Source organism: Phalangium opilio, unplaced genomic scaffold (assembly GCF_054372755.1).
Source record: "Phalangium opilio isolate 3A_F unplaced genomic scaffold, DU_Popi_V2 ptg000042l_1, whole genome shotgun sequence".
NCBI lineage: Eukaryota > Metazoa > Arthropoda > Arachnida > Opiliones > Phalangiidae > Phalangium > Phalangium opilio.
The window spans coordinates 6,297,885-6,314,292 of record NW_028324166.1 but is presented as its reverse complement, the minus strand read 5'-3'; the positions used below and the strand labels follow the sequence as shown (position 1 = coordinate 6,314,292).

Sequence of the window (16,408 nt, the reverse complement as noted above, 5' to 3'; positions counted from 1 at the left end):
CATTTACCCAAACCTCATTTAACCCAATTCCCAGTTCACCTATCCCAATTAACCCAATATTGCATACCCAAAAAGACTCAAATAGAGTAGAATTTGATGGTTATTTATTTTTTCATGACATAAGGGATACACTTACTTGAAGTGTATAACCGCTCCAAAGAGGAAGAGACGTCCTCCTAACCAAACCAAACCTAACCTAACGTAACATAACTGTAATGTTTTGGAAAAGGCATATTATTTGAGAAGTCAATGAAGCTAAACATCAATATTTTGGAAAAGGCGTTCCATAGTTAAATGATTTATAAAATATTACTAACCTAACTTAACCAACCCAAACCTAACCTAGCCTAACAGTAATTTTTTGAAAAGGCATATTATTTGAGAAGTCATTGAAGCTAAACATCAATATTTTGGAAAAGGCGTACCATAGTTAAATGATTTACGAAATATTACTAACTTAACTTAACCAACCCAAACCTAACCTAACATAACAGTAATGTTTTGGAAAAGGCATATTATTTGAGAAGTCAATGAAGCTAAACATCAATATTTTGGAAAAGGCGTACCATGGTTTTATAAAATATTATTAACCTAACTTAACCAAACCAAACCAAACCTAGCCTAACATAACATAACAGTAATTTTTTGAAAAGGCATATTATTTGAGAAGTCATTGAAGCTAAACATCAATATTTTGGAAAAGGTGTACCATAGTTTAATGATTTATAAAATATTACTAATCTATCCTAACCAAACCCAACCAACCTAACCCTAACTCAGAATAACGGGGGCATATTTTCCTTTCGAAGTTTTCAGCCATTCGACTTCCGTATTTAATAAATTACACTGATCAACAGTCTCTTATATAATAATTTTAAAATATTGCTTTTTTAATGGAAAATACGAATTAATAAAACGGGTATGTTATTCGTGCCAAATTCCTGTGTTATCGCCTTTTGTGGCAAACGGGAATTGGGAGAAATACATTTGGGTGAAGCAGGAATATATGATTTGGGTTAAATTCTTCTGATTGGGACAAATGAGATTGGGTGATATGGGGGGACACCGTGTCTGCATGTAGTGATTCTTGATTTGTACTTGTTTTTAATGTCCATTGAAATTAAATAAATTTACTTATGTTATAATTGTAATAGCCCGGGGCTACAAGCTAGTATTCGTTTTTGCTATAAAAACTCTTCTCTATTTCTGGTGAAAAACACGTAACTTTACTTGATTTCATTAAACCGCCACAAACCATTCTCAAAACACTTGCTTTTAAAAATTCTCTCGATTTCTTTTAATTTTGAAATAGGGGAGCAGGATTTAAAGCGACGGGTGACAGAAATTGAAAGGGAGTAGGAAGCTTTCATTTAAATATATCGAGAAAACGTAAAACACAATTAACAATGCACAATAGTATAATTCAATGCAATGCTTAATTCCTTTCTTTTAAAACACACAAAGGAAAAAAGTATACCTCACCACAATCCTCTCTCATTCACTCTCCCTTCAATGACGAACGAAAAATTTTACACTGCCAAAGGCGATTACTCTGACTGAATACGACGGCAACAGGGCAGGTGAAATAAATACCCACATCGTAGATGTTCATCATACGATGTGGCTAAAAATAATAATTCGATAAAAGAACCTTAAATAAAAGCAGAAGTCTATTAAATAAGCCTAGGAAGTAACCAAAAGCGGGGTTTGGGACTCCCCTCTCTTGTGTAGCAATACTGAAGAAGGGCAACACATTCGCCACCTCGCAATAATTTTTCTCAGATCTCCGGTTTAGGTGCGACTCGTACGCCAAAATTTGCCCTATTATCCTATCGAAAGAGAAAAAACTATTGGCCGAAAATGAACGCTGTATCTCTAAAGGGACCGGAAATTGCCCCCTTCCACTGTAAAACCGAGCCCTCTTTAGCATAGAATCAGAAGAAGGGATGGGGGGGGGGCGATATTTGGAACAGTCAAGGTCATTCAGTTTTTATGACTCTTCATAAACCTATTGAAAAAAAACTTTGGCGGTTCTTTTTCTTATTTTTTATAAAGCAAACAATCTACTCTTTATAGATCCAGCGTTCAAGGGCTGAAGAAGTCACGCCCCGCACACGTCAAGAAAGACTTCCTAGAGAGTAGCTCGAGATTTCTAACAGTGTTAGGAAAGGGGGGGGAAATTTAACCCCCTTTCAATGGAGTTAGAACAGAGAGAATTTATAATAGGGAGTGGAAACTGAGGAATATTACGTAGCTCAAAAATCACGTGATCAACAAAACTGGCCAGGTCTATTTCCGGTACTATTTGTTGTGGCCTCTCCTTCGAGGGCGGGTCTAGAATGTTGCGGGAGGGTCTAGGGGAGATGGACACTACCTTTTTAGGGAAAAGAAAACGTCTGACATAAAATAACTTCAAATGGCGCCAGTCGCATTCGAAATCGCGAACCCTTATTGGGTAACTGTACAACCAACAGTGATTGAGGGCAAAATAAAGGAGAGTCATGTGACCGGAAATTTACCTTGCCAGTTTTAGCGTCGCAGCCTACTTGTTTGAGCTACATCGTATTTAGCACTGTCAAGGGCAAGAGCTTCAACTCCCTATTATAAATTCTCTCTTCTAGGAAGTCTTTCTTGACGTGAGCGGGGCGTGACTTCTTCAGCCCATGAACTCTGGATCTCTAAAGGGTATTTTGTTGGCTTTATAAAAAATAAAAAAGGAACCGCCACAGTTTTTTTTTCAATAGGTTTATGAAGAGTCATAAAAACTGAATGACTTTGACTGTTTCAAAAATCGCCCCCCCCCCAATCCCTTCTTCTGATTCTATGCATTGCTAAAGAGGGCTCGGTTTTACAATGGAAGGGGAGTTTTCCGGTCCCTTTAGAGATACAGTGTTTATTTTTAGCCAATAATTTTCTCTCTCTCAATAGGGCTAATTTTGGCGTACGAGTCGCACCTAAACCGGAGATCTGAGAAATAATATCGCGAGGTGGCGATGTGTCGCCCTTCTTCAGTATTGCTACACAAGGGAGGGGAGTCCCAAACCCCGCTCTTAGTTACTTCCTTGGCTTATTTAATAGACTTCTGAAATAATCTAGAGTACTTTAAAAAACTATTGTATCAGCAATTTTTATTACATTGATTCTAACTTGTATTTACAGTTCTTGGCAATTGCCAAAAAGGAAGGGAAATGTTAAAAATTTAATATATATAAAGTTTTATTCAATTTTGATTCACATTCTTCAATTAATTCTTTACAGTTTGTCAAATTCGAATTATTCCCTTGTTGCGGTATTAAGGTTACCATGAATGCAAAATAGGACACTGCACCCATAAAAATAGTTAACAGTAATCCACTGTTAATTATAACGCAACCCAAAACGGTGAAATTCAATTCAGCGAGTCTTATTTTCGTTGACAAATAATTCTCCATGATCGTGTTTTTAAAGCTACTGTGTTCGCGAAAGTTGAAAATAAGAGTATTTTGCTGGTGGCGTTTTAGACAAAAGTTCAATAACAATTTAGTGCAATGTGACATTAGCGACAATGAGAATAGAGCAACTGCGGTGCTAATTGGAAATGCCAAGTTTCCGATTTTATACAAAACTTCGAAAGGGTAATTTCCTAAACCATATAGATAAAAATCTGTAAAATATCTACAAGCATTTATAACACATTGTACAATCCATAACGAAACAATCACATTCAGTTTTGAATCTAAATTGGAGATTATCTCCAAAATTATAGTGTGTTGAATTCCCAATTCATGTATATTACGCTGGGTTTTCATCAAATATTCACCCCATGATCCAAATTTCTCATAAAGAGTCACGATAGTAATACTTATCACTGATTGAGTGAAAAATATTACAAAAATACTCAATGTATATGAAATGACGTGGATGCACATTACAATATGTGTAATTAGGGTGTTTTCCTTTAAAAAATTCAAACCATAGAATATATCGATTATATTATTTGCGTCGAAAACATTGCAATATTCGTGGATTGAATAGATCATTGCTAAAACGAATACCAAAATTTGCACCAAATCCAAAACCCCTAGTTTCAGGCTCTGATAATTAAGGTTCAAATTTGAATCAAGTGTCGGTAGATCATTAGATTGAATCAATGATTTTACACAAGTAAATAAAACTCCACGCTTTGACATTGATACGTTAACGATGTAAATAAAAATAAACTCTGACGCTATCAAAATTACATTATTCAAGGAGTTAATTAAGTTACTGAAATTGTTATACAAAGAGTACATGTCTAATCGCACAAAGTTCAGCAACATCAATGTTATTAAACCACGCGTAACGATGGACCGAATTTGACTAAATCTCGTATTCTGTATGCCATGGAAACCACCCAGGAATTTTAAACATTTAAAAGTGAAATAGAAAACGAACCTAGTTTTCACACAAACAGGATCTTCCATACTTTAAGCAAAAAAACCGTTTATCCAAATTTTTTACTTAAGTTTTTCGAGAAAAAGCAGGGTTTTTCTCCACTAATTTTGAGATTAATGAAAGAATTCATCAAAAACATTGATAAAGTCTTCAGGGCGTGAGAATTGTTGAAGGACTTGCTGTGAAATTGTATTCGAAATTCCGACAATTTAAATTTTGTTTATGGGTGGTAGCAGACGCGGTCCGACTAGTTCGAATCTCACAAATCTCCGCCGATAAATAAGCCTTATACTCTTACCACACTCTCTTTTCATTGCTTTATCATTTTTTATATACGAAAACACAAAGGTGTCAAACCGAAGCACAGTTTACAATATTGATTCTCTGTCAAAATCACGCGAGAGTTCACTTTGTCTGGTGTTTCTTCTGACACTTTAATTTAAAATACTCTTTATTGAAGTACGTAAAAACTCATTTTATTTTGATAAATGGTTTTCGCAGATATTATTATAATTCGCTTTGTTAATTTTAATGAATTATTGATCTTGGTAATAACGCGAGAAAAGGGACAGTCGCGTTTAGATTTTCGTTTTGAAGCCTTAAAATGGAAAAGTGCAAGTTGAAATAATCTATAATAGTCTTGGAGAACTATTACGTCTACAGTGATTCTTGATTTGTACTTGCTTTTAATGTCCATTGAAAATCAATAAATTTACTTATGCTATAATTGTAATATCCCGTGGCCACAAGCTAGTATTGGTTTTTCCTATAAAATTTCTTCTCTATTTCTGGTGAAATACATGTAACTTTGTTTGATTGTACAAACCGCTTTAAGACCATACTTGCTTTAAAAATTTCTCTCGATTTCATTGAATGTTTAAATAGGCGAGCTGGATTTAAAGCGACGGGTGACAGATATTTAAAGGGAGTAGGAAGCTTTCACTTAAATTAAGGCAAAGCAATCGCAAAATCGTCTCTTAAGCTTTAAATATATCGAGAAAACGTAAAACACAATTAACAATGCACAATAGTATAATTCAATGCAATGCTTAATTCCTTTCTTTTAAAACACACAAAGGAAAAAAAGTATACCTCACCACAATCCTCTCTCATTCACTCTCCCTTCAATGACGAACGAAAAATTTTACACTGCCAAAGGCGCTTACTCTGACTGAATACGACGGCAACAAGGCAGGTGAAACTAATACCCACATCGTAGATGTTCATCATACGATGTGGCTAAGGAAAATGATTCGATAAAAAAACCTTAAATAACAGTAAAGGCTACTATGATTTCCGTGTTTGTACTTGTATTTGAAAAGTTCTTTAAAGTTGGAGACAGTTTGCATTTTATAGCAAACAATAAAAACTTTAAACGGAACACAGTTAATTACAAAGTTAGGTTGAATTTTATTTCACATTCTTCAAAACAGCTCTTCCAGTTTGTCGAATTCAAATTATTCTCTAAATTTCTTTGCTGTGGTATTAAAGTTACCATGAACGCAAAATACGACACAGTACCCATGAAAATCGTTAACAGTATATCACGATCAATTGGAATGCAACCCAAAATTGTGAAATTCAATTTAGCAAGTCTTATTTGTGTTGACAGATAATTTTCCATGATCGTTTCTTTCATAAAACTCTGTTCTCGATTTTTCAAAGTATGAGCATTTTTCGGGCGACGTTTCATACAAAAGTTCAATAACAGTTCGGTAGAGTCTGACATAAGTGACATAACGAATAGTAACACGACGATGTTAACTGCAAGCCCTAAACTTCCGATTTTAAACAAAACTTCGTTAGAATTTTTGCCAAAACCTTTTTCATGAAAATTGGTTAAAAGTGAGCAAACATTAACAACAAATTGTACAATCCATATTAGAATTATCAAATTCAATTTTGAATCTAATTTAGAGACTATCTGAAAAATTCTAGTATGTTGAAATCCAATTTCATGTATTTTATTCGGGGTTTTCATTAAATTTTTACCCCATGACCTAATTTTAAAATTAATTGTCGCGATTGTAAAAATTACCGTTGATTGAGTGAAAAACCATACGTAAATACACAATGTGTAAGAAATGACGTGGGTACACATTATAAAATAAATAATAAAAGTGTGTTCTTTCAAACATTCCAAACCATACCCGCTTAAATGAATAGTGTTACAAAAATGTACATGCTTTAGGATTGAAAAAATCGTAAAACCGTGACAAAAATTTGCAGAAAATCCAAAACCCATAATTTTAAGCTCTGAGAATTAAATTTTAAATTTGAATTAAGTGTCGACAGAACATCGAATTCGAGCAACGAGTTTAGACAGATAAATAAAACGCCACGCTTTGACATTGATAGATTAATGTCGTAAATTAGAAAAATATTTGTAATTATTTTAATGGCATTGTGCAATGCTTTAAGTACGTCATTCAAACTGTAATATATAGAGTAACTAAATCGTACAGAATCCATACACACCAATGTTATTATACCACGCGTAACAATGGACCGAATACGACTAAATCTTGTGTTCTGTATTCCGTGGAAAGCACCAAGAAATTTTAAGCATTTAAACATGATATAGAAAATCGGGAATTTTCATGGTTTGACAAGGAAAAATATTAATACCGCAAATACGTAAACTTTAATTTTGAGCGAAATTCTATTCGTTTTCCTCTACTAGTTTTGACTTTGATAAAATTTATCAACTACAACCGTAACAGAGGCAAGAGAATTTGTGAGGGAACTGCGGCAAAATTGTTTACGAAATTTCGACTAGGCCTACTTATTAGACGCGGCCGGACAAGATTTTCCGATTTTCAAGTTCGACTGTTAAGAACCCTCAGCTCTCGCTGTCCGAATTGCTGGTAAACTGTATAAGCCCTATACTATTAGGCAAAATTAAAGTTTGACACTTTAGTCAAGTTAGCTTAGTTTCGCTAGACTACGCCCTTTGCTTTGTTTATGTACGATAACACGGAAGTTTGAAACAGACCCGCCTTGAGAACCATTTATTTTGCGTCAAAATAGTGAAAAAAAAACAGCTTAGTGGTTAAGTTAGAACTGTCATTTTATTATGACAAAGCCTTCTTTAGATATTTTAAATAGAGCAACGTACGTTTCACTGAGTTAACTTTAATGGAACATCGATCCTTATTGCAATAGCACAACATAAAATACATTTTGAACCTTTCAAAATTTAAAGTGCATGTTAAAATATAGCACATCAAAAAACTATAGTACCTGCAGTGCTTATTACATTGATTTGTACTTGTATTTACAGTACTTGTCAATTGCCAGGAAGAAAGGGAAAAAACTCGATAATGAAAGTTATTTTTTTAAAAATATAAAGTTATGTTCAATCTTGATTCACATTCTTGAATAATTTCTTTACAGTTTGTCAAATTCGAATTATTCCCTTGTTGCGGTATTAACGTTACCATGAACGCAAAATACGACACCGCACCCATAAAAAGAGTTAACAATAGACCATTGTTAATTATAACGCAACCCAAAACAGTGAAATTCAAATCAGCAAGTCTTATTTTTGTTGACAAATAATTCTCCATGATCGTGTCTTTCAAGCAACTGTGTTCTTGAAAGTTTAAAATAAGAGCATTTTGCTGGTGGCGTTTTAGACAAAAGTCCAACAACAACTTGGTGCAATGTGACATTAGCGACAATGAGAATAGAACAACTGCGCTGCTAATTGAAAATCCCAAATTTCCGATTTTATACAAAATTACTATTGGGTAATTGCCTAAACCATTTTGATAAAAATCTGTAAAACATCTGCAAACATTCAAAACCCATTGTACAATCCATAATGAAACAATGATATTGAGTTTCGAGTCTAAATTGGAGATTATCTCCAAAATTATAGTGTGTTGCCTTCCCAATTCATGTATTTTACGCTGGGTTTTCATCATATATTCACCCCATGATGCAAATTTCACATAAAGAGTCACGATAGTAAAACTTATCACTGATTGAGTGAAAAAAACTACATAAACACACAATGTATATGAAATTACATAGATGCACATTATAAAATGGTTAATAACGGGGTGTTCCTTTAAAAATTTTAAACCATAGAATATATCGATTACATTATTTGCGTCGAAAACATTGAAATATTCATGGATTGAATAGATCATTGCTAAAACGAATACCAAAATTTGCACCAAATCCAATACCCCTAATTTCAAGCTCTGATAATTAAGGTTCAAATTTGAATCAAGTGTCGGTAGATCATTAGATTGAAGCAAGGAGTTTAGGCAAGTAAATAAAACACCACGCTTTGACATTGATACGTTAACGACGTAAATAACAATAAACTCTGTCGCTATGAAAATTACATTACTCAATGAGTTAATTAAGTTACTGAAATCGTTATACAAAGAGTAGAAGTCTGATCGCACAAAGTCCAGCAACATCAATGTTATTAAACCACGCGTAACGATGGACCGAATTTGACTAGATCTTGTGTTCTGTACGCCATGGAAACCACCCAGAAATTTTAAACACTTAAAAGTGAAATAGAAAACGAACCTAGTTTTCACACAAACAGGAACTTCCATAATTTGACACGAAAAAAAGCCGTATTATTTACTTTTGAAATATTTCGAGGGAAAGCTGGGTTTTTCCCGTAATTTTGAAATTAATTTAAGTGTTCATCCACAACCGGGTTAAAGTTTTCAGGGCGTGGAGATTCTAGAAGGAGCAGCTGAGAAATTGTATTCGAAATTCCGACAATTTAAAATTTATTTATGGGTGGTAGCAGACGCCGTCAGACTAGTCATTGTACAGTTAGAATCTCACGAAGCTTTTCCGATAAATAAGCCTTGTGATCTTACCACACTCACTTTTCTCATTGATTGATCATTGTTTACATACGAAAACACAAAGGTTTCAAACAGAAGCACTCTTTACAATATTGATTCTCCGTCAAAATCACGCAAGAGTTCACTTTGTCTGGTGTTTCTTCTGACCAGAGAGAATTTTGTCGGGTGTTTCTTCTGACCAGAGAGAATTTATAACAGGGAGTAGAAACTGAGGAATATTGTGTAACTCAAAAATCACGAGATCAACAAAACTGGCCAGGTCTATTTCCGGTACTATTTCTTTGTGGCCCCTCCCTTTAGGGTGGGTCTTGAATGTTGTGGGAGGGTCTAGGGGAGATGGACACTACCAGAAGTTTATGACTTCTTATCCTGGGAAGTATTGGACTATAACCATATCCGGAACCATCTCTGTTAGCCAACTTCTTATTAGGTCCGATCACCACGCCACCTACGGCGCTTCTCTCGGTTAAAGCTGGCAGGCTGATATGCGCGCCAGCAGCGGGCAAGTAACGAAACTTTAAGGTGTGTCCTGTGGTTTAAGTAACGAATCAGAAACGGTGACAAGAACAGCTGTTTGCTAGAAATTCCGTTCAAACTAGCGTGGGGTCCTAGCGGCCTAGCCCAAGGGATTGTAATGGATTTTCAGAGAGTTCTAGACAGACGGCTTTTCAACGGTTGGCGGTGAAGAAGTTTTGAACACGCCCCACAGTTTGAGAGCCACAGCCTCTCGGCGTGGGATTTATTTTCAGTAGACTAGATCGTTTTTCTTGTGGGGAGGAAACTTTCGACCCTCTTTTACGATTGCCATAGGCAATTTTGACTAGCAGGGATGGATACTATATAAAGCCTTAGTGTCCAATACTTCCCAGGATAAGAAGTCATTAACTTCTGACACTACCTTTTTAGGGAAAGGGAACGGTCTGACTAAATTAACTCCAAATGGCGCCAGTCGCACTCGAAATCGCGAACCCTTATTGGGTAATTGTACAACCAACAGTGATTGAGGGCAAACTTTAAAATTAAAGGAGAGTCATGTGACCGGAATGTTACCTGGCCAGTTTTAGCGTCGCAGCCTACTTGTTTGAGCTACATTGTATTTAGCACTGTCAAAGGCAAGAGCTTCCACTCCCTATTATAAATTCTCTCTGTTCTGACACTTTTATATAAAATACTCTCATTTTATTTTGATAAATGGTTTTTGAAGATATTATTATAAATCGAGCTACGATTCGATCAGCGTGTTTAAATATACTACTCTGTTATCTCTGTTTACAGACGAAAACGCACAGGTGCCAAACAGAACGACATTTTAAATTTACTTATTCTCCGTCAGCATCACGCAAGAATTCTCTTTGTCAGGAGTTTCTTCAGACAGTTTAATTTATATTACTATTTATTGAAGTTTGCCGATATTATTATACATCGATGCTACATTTCGCTCCGTTAATTTTAATGAAATATTGATCTTTGTAGTAATGCAAAAAAAGAGAAAGTAGCATTGAGATCATTATGTCTAAAGTGAACTTATGTTGATTTAGGATATGCATATAAAATGTTTGAAATTGGGAAAAACGGACTTCTTATTTATATGGACAAGAGAGAATTAGAACTTGAAACCCAGAACTGTTAAAATTATATTTTAATAAATACGTCGTTCTGTTCAATTTGAATTCACATTTTTCAATGAATTCTTTACAGCTTGTCGATAACAAATAATTTCCAACTTGTAGATAAGACTTGAACTTGACACCCCTTTGTAATGTTAAAGGGGGAAAATCTCACATTTTAAGGTTAGCTTCCCATTGAAAATGCATTGTATTTTTTCATGTTTTTCCTAGGAATTGTCATAAGCAGTACTGAAAAAGTACAGCGAAGTTAGTTTTCAGAACATGATTAGCAAGTAGTTTTGCTCCGTCGGGATATTAGTGCGTGTGCCAAAAAGGGGAAAATTCTTCCGCTAACTCCACTCTCTATCCGCTCGGTCCCTAGTTTGAAACGACCACTTTCAGGAGATGGCTAAGCAGACGATGGGGGAGGAGCTACACTTTTCAAAAAAATTAATAAATGATAAGGCCTCGCCATATGTTTCCAGCATCAAGGGAACACCGGGAGCTCCTTTAGTCATTCCAACCCCCCTCCATACATTCCTGGTACTATTTATTGAAGTAAGAACTGTCATTTTATTGTTACAAAGCCTTTTATACATATTTTAAATAGAGCAACGTTCTGTTCAATTTTGATTCACATTCCTCAATTAATTCTTTACAAGTTGTCAAATTCGAATAATTCCATTCTTGAGGTATTAAGGTTACCATGAACGCAAAATAGGACACTGCACCCATAAAAATAGTTAACAATAAACCACTGTTAATTATAACGCAACCCAAAACGGTGAAATTCAAATCAGCGAGTCTTATTTTCGTTGATAAATAATTTTCCATGATCGCGTCTTTCAAGCTACTGTGTTCTCGAAAGTTGAAAATAAGAGCATTTTGCTGGTGGCGTTTGAGACAAAACTCCAACAACAACTTGCTGCAATGTGACATTAGCGACAAAGAGAATATAACAACTGCGCTGCTAATTGGAAATACCAAATTTCCAATTTTATACAAAACTTCGTTCGGGCAACTGCCTAAACCATTTTGATACAAATCTGTAAAATATCTACAAGCATTTATAACCCATTGTACAATCCATAATGAAACAATCACATTGAGTTTCGAATCTAAATTGGAGATTATCTCCAAAATTATAGTGTGTTGCCTTCCCAAATCATGTGTATTACGCTGGGTTTTCATCACATATTCACCCCATGATGCAAATTTCACATAAAGAGTCACGATAGTAAAACTTATCACTGACTGAGCGAGAAAAACTACATAAACACACAATGTATATGAAATGGCATAGATGCACACTATAAAATGTGCAATAAAGGTGTGTTCCTTTAAAAATTTCAAACCATAAAATAAATCAATTATATTATTTGCGTAGAAAACATCGAAATATTCACCGATTGAATAGATCGTTGCTAAAACGAATACGAAAATTTGCACCAAATCCAAAACCCCTAGTTTATAGCTCTGATGATTAAGGTTCAAATTTGAATCAAGTGTCGGTAGATCATTAGATTGAAGCAAGGAGTTTAGGCAAGTAAATAAAACACCACGCTTTGACATTGATAAGTTAACGACGTAAATAACAATGAACTCTGTTGCTATGAAAATTACATTATTCAAGAAGTTAATTAAGTTATTCAAATCGTTATACAAAGAGTAGAAGTCTAATCGCGCAAAGTTCAGCAACATCAATGTTATTAAACCACGCGTAACGATGGACAGAATTTGACTAGATCTCGTGTTCTGTATGCCATGGAAGCCACCCAGGAATTTTAAGCATTTATAAGTAAAATAGAAAACGAACCTATTTTTCACACAAACAGGATCTTCCATAATTTGACACAAAAAAAAAATTCCGCTTATCCGTACTATTTACTTTTGAAGTTTTTCGAGCGAAAGGTGGGTTTTCCCCGTAATTTTGAAATTAATCAAAGTATTCATCCACAACCGTGTTAGAGTCTTCAGGGCGTGGAAATTGTAGAAGGAGCAGCAGAGAAATTGTTTTCGAGTTTAAGTGAAACCTGGTGAAACGTAATAGCATAAACCTACTAATAACTAAAGTTCCTAGTCCGCTAATCGTTAGACGTTCGAACCCGCGTCTTTCTTTCGAGTGCCAAAAAATAGAATAGATATTTCTGAACCTAATGCTGACGACGCAAATGAGACTCGCTTGAGAAAACCTTGAGGATTGCCTCTTATAAATCGCGGGCGCTGATTGCCGGTAGGTCGCTTTACCAAAAAAAAAAATGGTTCAGCTAGCTAATTGGACCAAGTCATCTTGCGACTTATTGCCATACTTATCTAACGCCTTTACAATGCATAGAGGGGTGGTGGCTAGCCCCTATGCCACAGCTAACCGACAGCGCCCTATACTAACTAAAATTCAAATGCATGTTTTGGATACAAAACTTCAATAATTGTTTAATACTATAAATAGCGCTTTAAAAAATCAGAAAAAAAATCAAGGCGGAATATTTCAACATAAGGAATCAGAATAATAATACTTAATTTTTGCCAATAGTGTCCCTTTAAGTGAGTTATACTGCCATTTGTAGATAAAGTTCATTAGAACAATTTAAGTAGGAAAGTCCAGGTTTGAAATTTTCAGAAAGTTGAGAGGGCACAATACTAGCAGCCGCGAAATGTTTGGAGAATGATTTTGATCTTTCACGGTGCAGCGGCATAAATTTGAGGCCTTAAGAGGATGCAAATAATATGTGTTACGAGGTAATAGTCCTGGTAACGGATAGAGACGGGTAAAGATAGGAAGAGGGCCTGAAATTGCATACTACCTGCAACACTATGTGCAAGAAACCTGTCTTTTGACCAACGTAAAATCCACACTCAGCCTGTGCAATGATCAACCACAACCGCTACAGAGATTTTAGGGCAAGAAACTTTGTGAGGTAACCGCGGTAAAATCGTTTTCGAAATTTTGACTACCTGTTAAACGCGGTCAGACAAGATTTTTCCGATTTTGAAGCTCGACTTTGAATAAACTCTCTCGAACACTCGCTGTCCGAATTACTGGTAAAATAACCCCTCCTAGTACGCAATATTAAAGTTTGACACGTCAGTCGTGTTAGCATCAGGTTCGCTAGACTACGCCCTTTTCTTTGTTTATATACGATAACATATATATATACGGGAAAGATTAATTTTCCGTCAAAACAATGTTAAAACTCTCTTTGTTACGGGTTTTAAATACGATTTATTGAAGTAAGAACTGTCATTTTATTATGATAAGGCGTTTTCAAAATATTTTAAAACGAGTAACGCTTCATTTAGTTAACTTTAATGAAACATTGATTAATATAGCAATATCACAACAAAAAATACATTATGAACCTATAATATATGCAATGAAATTTAGATTTATTTGTACTTGTATTTACAGAATTTGGAAATTGCCAGATGAAAGGGAAAGATAACTTGATGTGTGGATCATTTAAAATTATATGTTTGTAAATATAAAGTTTTGTTCAATTTTGTTTCACATTCTTCGAATAATTCTTTCCAGTTTGTTGAATTGAAATTATTTCCTCGCTGTGGTACTAACGTTGCCATGAACGCAAAGTATGACACAGTAGTCATAAAAATTGTTAACAACAAACTTCGATCAATTGATACGCAATTCCAAACAGTGAAACTATATTTAGCGAGTCTTATTTTCGTCAACAAATAATTTTCCATGATCGTGTCTTTCAAGCAACTGTTTTCTCCGCGTTCCAAAACAAGAGCGTTTCGCTGGCGACGTTTTAGAGCAAAGTTCAGTAACAATTCAGCGCTATCAGACATCAGCGACATAAAGAATAGTACAATTGCGGCGTTACACAAAAGCAAAAATTTAACGATTTTATCAATTATTTGGTAAATATTTTTGCCTAAACCATATTGATAGAAATCCGTAAGCCATCCACAAGCATTCATAGCCCATTGCACAATCCATATTAAAACAACGACATGAAGTTTTGAATCTAAATCAGAGATAATTTCAAGAATGGTCGTGTGTTGCGACGCTAATTCACGCGTTTTACTCGGAGTTTTCATCAAATATTTACCCCATGACTGAATTTTAACCATAATAGCTGCGAGAGTAAAACTTATTATTGATTGTGTGAAAAAAATAATACACATACATAACGTAGAAGAAATTACGTAGATGCAATTTAGAAAATAGATAATAACGGGGTGTTCCTTTAAAAATTCCCAATCATAGAATAAATGTACTATTTGAAATGTGTTGCAAAAATTTAAATTTTCACGGATTGAAAACATCGTTAATGCAAGTGAAATAATAACTTGCACCCAATCTAATATTCGTAATTTGAAAATCTGAGAATTCTGGTTCGAATTTGAATGAAGTGTTGGTAGATCATTGGATCGAAATAGCGAATTTACACATGTGAATAAAACACCACGCCTTGACATTGATACATTAACGATGTAAAGTAGAGAAAACACTGTAGCTATGGAAATTAAAGAATTCAATGTCTCAATTACGTCATTCAAATTGCTATACAAAGGGTACAGTAGTAGCCGTACAGACTCCACCAATAAGAAGGTAATTAAACCACGTGTAACGATGGAGCGAACTTGGCTCGATCTCGTGTTTTCTAGGCCATGGAAAGCACCCAGAAATTTTAAACATTTATACATGGTATGGAAAACGATGCTACTTTCCACACAATCGGGAACTTCCATATTTTGAAAGTAAAGAAATTATTGCCACGTGTACGTATTTTTTTCCTCTCCGAGTGACGGAGAGATATTACACTGGTCGTAACTGTCTGTCACCGCGTTCGCAGTTGGCAAATCGGAGCAAACGTATTCCCAAAATCCGGACCACGTTCGCAGTTCATAGAAATCAATATTGGCTTCTACTCCACTATCATCGTTAGGGTTAAGATGTACGCTGCGATCGGCTATGGTTATGAGAAACGTTTAGCGTCCCAATGGCAAGGCTTGCACCAAAGGTTCACGCAATTGCGGGTTTTCCAAACATTTTCTGTGAGTCAATCGCCTTATATAACTTAACTTTACAAAAAATAGTTAAAGAGGCATACGCTAGAAGTAAAAAGTTAACAATAGCTATGTTTAAAATGGTTTTAGGAATATCGTTTCTTATAACGACTTAACTGGAACTAATGTAAATTACAAACCATTAAAAATAATTCATATCAGTTATATTTACTAAATTATTTAAGAAAAACCTCAGGATTTGGTACATAGCCCTAGTCCCGACTAGGAGAGGTTTATTTTGGTTTCCCAACTTGTTAGTTTGAAGCGTGTGGACTAAGTGGAGTTTGAGAAACGTCTTCGATTGAGGTATCACAAATTTCCAAACAGATGAAAGTAATCTTCTAAAAGTATTGTTCAAATTTGTTTAATAGAATTATAATATTGACATTGTCGTTATTACACGAAAACTTGTCGAGGACCATAATTAAATTTAGTTTGAAGAGTTTTGAAATTTTTTTAAATATGAACTAGCAATGATACTAGACGCGATCAGAAGAAACTTTGCCGCGG

The 16,408-nt window shown here is 35.0% G+C and overlaps 1 long non-coding RNA gene across 1 annotated transcript in view; it reads left to right on the top strand.

Moving 5' to 3' along the window:
• Positions 1 to 16,408, top strand: part of LOC149678708 (uncharacterized) — a 293,673-nt gene that overhangs the window by 269,736 nt on the left and 7,529 nt on the right. The gene's annotated exons all lie outside the window — the stretch shown is intronic.